The sequence below is a fragment of the Pelobates fuscus genome, chromosome 6, assembly GCF_036172605.1.
Source record: "Pelobates fuscus isolate aPelFus1 chromosome 6, aPelFus1.pri, whole genome shotgun sequence".
NCBI lineage: Eukaryota > Metazoa > Chordata > Amphibia > Anura > Pelobatidae > Pelobates > Pelobates fuscus.
The window spans coordinates 131,094,753-131,101,153 of NC_086322.1; the positions used below are offsets into that span (position 1 = coordinate 131,094,753).

The 6,401-nt window shown below is 38.2% G+C and overlaps 1 protein-coding gene across 1 annotated transcript in view; it reads right to left on the reverse strand.

Moving 5' to 3' along the window:
* Positions 1 to 6,185: 6,185 nt before the first annotated feature.
* Positions 6,186 to 6,401, reverse strand: part of USP53 (ubiquitin specific peptidase 53) — a 69,468-nt gene continuing 69,252 nt past the window's right edge. Inside the window, exon 15 of the mRNA XM_063458253.1 lies at positions 6,186 to 6,401. This exon is cut by the window's right edge and continues 1,038 nt beyond it. The gene's annotated coding sequence lies outside the window, so the exon portion shown is untranslated.

The window sequence follows — 6,401 nt, forward strand, 5'->3', positions numbered from 1 at the left end:
ATATTAAAACATGCGTAAATTAACCTTGCCAATGCTGTCAAAAAGTGGTCCTCTAGTATGTTCTAACAAGCAGTCCTATTGACCTAACAGTCATGACTTCAAAAGGTCTAGGAGTGTCAGGGTACCTTGCATCCAGGCTGCTTGGGCACGTCCTCCTTTAGGTCTGATATCTACCTGTGACCTCTCTCAGGGCTCTTCCAATCACCCTAGAGTTCTGAACACCAGCTGCTGAGGTCATGAATCATCACTGCACGTTCTGGAGCCATGGCTACTTATTAAAGAGCCACACTATAAATAGCTATTTTGGTCTTGGTTCTATGCCATGCTGTGGTTCTTATTGGTTCCCAATAGTGTTATTCGTATTGACTATTTTGTGTCTGATCTCACCTATTATTGACTCTCTTTTCTGTAATCTTTGAATCTGCTACTGGCTCTCGCTATTCCTGATTCCCCTGTCTGTCTACATGAAGCCCAGCTGCCATAAACACTATGTATTGGGTCTCATTATTCTGAGAAAATATCTTATTCTCCATCAGAATCTTGTGTGTGCTGTGCAAACTGGGCAGCAGGCTGGAGTGATATTTGATCAACTTGTTCTGTGTTAAATAAGTTATTAGAGAGGAAAGCTGTCCTACACAGGGAACACCAAGTAAACAAACGTATAGTATATGTTTGGGCGGCAAAATCCAATCTGTTTATTAGTTTCTACCTTTTGGTCTCTTACCTATAATCTTTCCACACACTTCCCTGTTTCCTCCTTTTACTCATTCCTATATTTACTATTAAAATGTAAAACCACAAAAAAACAAAAATGAGAATAAAGGAAATATCCACTCTAAACATAGAGCAAAGAGATCAGTATGTCACATCAAGTATAAACCTTCGAGCATGTGGGAGTAATTTCAGATTTGTCCCCCCCCCCCGCCATCTACTATTCAAACCCCCCAGAGTGACGTCAGACTGTGAATGGGTAATTCCAGACGTCCAATCAAGCCCAGGAAGGGAGGCATTTCTTTACCCTCCTCGTCATCAGCCCCCTTCCTGTGGTCAAGGCCCCCTAAAAGAATTGGTATAGGTGACAATTCTTGTTCTTAGATGGAGTACAGAGAGTTGTCATTAAAGCGGCACCGTCATGGCCGAATCCAGTTTTTTTTTTTAACCCCCCCTCCACTACATCTAACTGACCCCCTAGTCACCCCCAAATGCCCCTAAGCCCACCATATTACCTATTTATTAATCTGTATTTTCTGCCCCGATCTATATTCAGGGCGCCACCATCTTTGTGTGGGTAGGTGAAGTCCCTGTGGGACAAGTCATCTGCCAACACTAGATAGCACTGAGATTCCCGCACATGCCCAGTGAAACACCTGGACATGGGAGCGGGAATTCCATCTATTCATTCATTCATCAGACAGACGAATGAATGAATAGAAAAATCAGACGAACAAACTAACACTGTGTATCACTGTTAGTTTGCTCGTTAATTTTATTACAAGGAGGGAGCTACCGGCTTGCAGCTCCCTCCTTGTATTATGTACAGATAGAAGCGGCAGGGAGCAGTGCTCCCCACCACTTCATAAGCCCCCCCCCCTCACTCTATGGGGGTCAATATGACCCCCATAATAGCACAAGGGAGATTAAAATCTCCCGAATGCCCTTACGCGCTATACCACGAGTAGGGGCATGTCCACTAAACAGTGAGCAGCCTGTGGCTGCTCACTGTTTAAAAAAATAACCTACTAAATAATAAGTTGGGGAGGCCCTACTGTCCTCCTCCCAGCCCCCACCCCTAAAAAGTGGGTGGGGGCCCTATATAAGAATGGGGGTGGAACTACTGTCCTAATCTTTACTTAGTATTCGTAAATGTGGCTGAAAGACCAATTTAGGTCTTTCAGCCTTTTAGTAGATAACTCCCTAATTCCCACGGTATCAGGGAGCTATCTACTAAAAGGCTGCAAGATGCAGCCACAGCACGAATAGAATCAGTTTTTCATTCAAATGAAATTCCGATCCGAACAAAGTCCTGAATTGCGTCCTAAAACGAATGGAGAAACTCTTTTCATTCTGTTAGGATTCAATTCGGCAGTTTTGCCGGCGTTCTGTCTAAGTATCGTGGGAACAGGGAGGAAAGCTAGGGATCATGGGAAAATTGCTCTGACCAGCGGAAATGAAGCACACTTTGCTCCTCCGCTGGTCAAGCGGAGGAATCCTCCATAAGACAAAGAGTCCCTACTTTGTCTTATGATTTTAAAGAAAACTAAAGAAGAACAGATCCTGAGAGAGGGGAGAAGAGGAAGAGATTGAGGAAAGGTAAGTTCGGCATGACAGTGCCGCTTTAATGGCAAATTTTCAAGCTGGAAAATTGGTAAGTGGTGACCACCAGGGTTCTGTTTTGTGACCATGTCTAGTAAACATTTATAAATGATCTGGAAATACACATTGATAGTCATGTTTCAGTGTTTGTAGATGATACAACACTAAACTGTAAAATACAATGTGAGCAGGATATTGCTTTGCTGCAGAGGAATTTAGATAAATTGGGGGACTTTGCACTCAAACGGCAGATTAAATTTAATGTAGATAAATGCAAACATAACACAAGCAACTTACACTCTAAATGGTAGTAAATTAGGGATAAAAAACAAGAAGGGTTTGTGAATTTGGTATGGACAACAATGTGTAATGTCAGCAGTTGCTAAGGCCAGTAAGGTATTGTCATGCATTAAAATGGGCATTAATTCTCAGGATGAAAATATAATTGTGCTTCTGTATGTGAACTATTATTTTTCCTGATAATAAAAATGATCATGCTATGAATTAGTATAGCCCCCAAACAGAATTTATCTGCACTCTATAAACAATTTGCCAATATTGACTAGAGCTATGGAAGAATCACAACCAAGACTTCTTGTTAAAAAAAAAATATTTTAATACATGGACATAGATTTGATTGTCTTCACATGTTGACACAAGTGTTAAGCAGCTCTATCGAAATAGGAATAAACCAACAATTGCACAACAACTAGGCTTCTGAATCTTTGAAATTAATGTTTGCCTACTTTATATATCAATTGTCCTAGCAAATAAAGTTTACTATGAAACAAATATCCATAGTATTTGTAGTGCAAATTTGCAGAGCCAAATAGGTTTAGCCAGCAAGATCCATATTTTGCTTTTCCATTTTGCCAAAGCAGCTATTGGGCTACGGGAAGGGGGAACAATTGTGTAGTCACTACAGATTAGATAAGGAACAATATGATACATGATCAATGACAAACAGGCTGAAGCATTCAATGTCCTGGGTACTGTGGCCCAATAAAGCCATTACCTATTCCCACAGTATCAGAATATAATTGTTCCTGATCTTCTACATTGCACACTAAGGGATGTGACGATAGTTGTCCCCTGGGATGAAGTCCCCAACATGCTAAGGATCACTTATTTATATTCAAGTGAGGCTTTCTCAATCATGCTGTAACATCATTACAGTCAACGGAAAGTATCAAATCATAGGACTAGGGGGGTATCAAAAGTATCCTTTCTGAGAAGCACCCGTGAGCAGAGGGGGTGTATTAGGAACTGTGCTGGTTCCAGGTGGGAACAGCAAATTTTCAATGTAAAAGGGTTAACATTTATACAAACATAAGGCCCATGTGGTTAGTATGTTATTCACCCTAAAAAGCAGTTTATCATTAAATATTGCACATGGTTTTCCATCTAATATCACAATATTCTTGCCAAACTTCAAATGTACAAAATGTTTACAAAATGTGTAACAGTAACACAAAAAATGTCCAAGTACAATGAAATAACAAGAAAAGAAAAAAAATATATATATATAAAGGCAGTAAAAATATCCATACAGAAAAAGATATGAAATGTATTCAGTGTTTTATATTACAAGCCATTTTAAAATAGATCTCATGTAATACAAATCTATACAACTACATTAGAACATATATAAAATATATTTATATTTATATTTATATTAAATAGGCACAGAAGCAAAGCCATATAAAGATTAACATCTAACTTTTTATACCAGAAGAAAAAAAAAATCTGTCTTTTTGATTCTTTAAAGCCTACCAGTTTCTCAGAGCTGAGCTTTCTGGGTTCATTGGTAATGGAGTGTATTCTCTACAAAGAAAAAGTGATCTAAACATCTAAAAACTGTAGTTTGGTTTGCATGTAAACACATCTGCCTAGTGACACTTTAATTTGTATCAAAATGTGGGAAAGTTTAGTGTTACTTTAATCTTCACTTAACATGATTCATGGGCAATTTGTCTGACTAAAGGAAGAGGGAGGCCCACTTAGGTCGATTTTAAATGCAGTTAACATTACAAAATATGTGTCAACGTTTCAAAATAATATTCCAGTTAAACACAATCACAGTAACAGAAGTATGTGAATTAAAAAAACCGAAAAGAAAATGATTGTAATAAGTTGAAACAATAAAGTGACTGCCAAAGCAGCAACATTTTAACACGATGTGTCTTTATCAAGCTTGATAAAGACCTACAGGGTCTAAATGTTGTGGCTTTTGCTCCAATAAAGCGGTCTTTTGGCTATTACCTTGAGTGCTTGACCAATACTTTATTTCATTTAACGAATAGTCATAACATTATATGAAGTCTGTAGTGTTTACAAACAAATGTGTAAAACTGAAGATTTGGGAATGGTCCCACATGGATTAAGACCAAAGGGAATTGATGCTTTCAGTTTCTAATGAAATAATCACGCTATTTCAGTTAGGCATGTTTGCTTGCGTTAAAAGATGCATGACTTCCAGAATTAATCTAGAATAATCAGTGCTTTTATATGCCTGTCTGGCATACCAAGGCTAGAGTTTTATACTAGGATCTGGGATCTAGGGTCCATAATCCTTCCAAATTAATTGGAACATATACGTGCTGGAAATTGAGTTTAGGAGAATAAACTGCTGGCAGATGCATGGCTTAACCCCTTAAGGACCAAACTTCTGGAATAAAAGGGAATCATGACATGTCATGTGTCCTTAAGGGGTTAAATACCATGGCTAATGTTTAATACCAGGACAGGGGTTAAAGACCCTGCTTTGGGGTTGGATATTGGCATAGATATAGTAACAATCCTACACCCATTAGCTGTGATCTCTTGCATCTCCAAGGAAAACCTGAAGCAAACCCAGGCATGACTGCCATGACCATGTCCTGAGAACCATCTAAAAGCTTTATTATATAAATTCACATGTTTCTAGAGAAAACCTGAAAGGATCTCCTGCGTCTCCAGGGAAAACCTGGAGATCCCTGATACAATGCACAGATAAGCCCCTGCCATGACCATATCCTGAGAACTACCTAAAAAACAAAAACCAAAAAAACTTTTTTTTTTTTTCTTTTTTTTTATCAATTAAAGAGTGTCCAGAAAACCTGACTAAATCTCCTGTATCTCCAGGGAAAACCCAAAGAAAGCACAGGCATTGAACACAAGTCACTGCCAAAGCCATAACCTGAGAACTACATAAAAACTTAATGATATCAAACCATTGTTACAGCAGACCTTTCCAGGTTCCAGTCTTAACTCCTCTTGTAGACATAAAAATGCACAGAGTATTATAATTTAACACTGCATATGCAATTTTCAATATTTACAAGTTTATACAGAAATGGAGACCACGAAAGGTTCACTTTTACCATACGGAGTGTATTTGTATTCTTTTCTGTGCCATTTAACTTTCTGAGAATCATGTATCTGCTAAACAATTGCAGATGTAATTTGAACGTGCTAGATCTGCAATGGCCAATATCTACCTAGCACTCCAGCTTTGTACTAGATTTCCCACAATCAACAGCCACCCTTAGAAAATCTAATTCGCAACCCCAATTTTTTTTTATAAATAACAGGAAGTTGGGCCTCTATGCTGTTGCAATTCTGATCCAATAGCCATGCGTTATTTAGTTTGGCCTTTGGGCAGGAACAGATTTTTCTTCATTTTCTTTTCTAATAACTGATAGTCATTAAAAGTGGACCCCTCTTCGAATCTCACTAAATTAAGACTTCCAACAACAACTATAGCTGCATATGTTATCACTATCCACAATGATTTACAAAATAAGTCCAATACAGACACAGTTACAGCTCTGCCATGTTAAAGGCATGTCATTCCACCCAGTGAAATACAAATAAAAGTATCAATACATATTTCATTCACTTTTTGCATTTTGAAATGTGTTTTCCTACTTAAGAACATTAATTGTATGTTTCACTTTATTTAAAAATTCCTTTGTTGAAGCCACGCATATAGAGATGCTCAAATACAAATCCACGTGACATAATGCACTGCCCCCACTACAGAAGATAAAACACTTAAGCAGTATGTGCTTATACTTTACTGGATCTTCATGGGCTAGTGCTTGGGG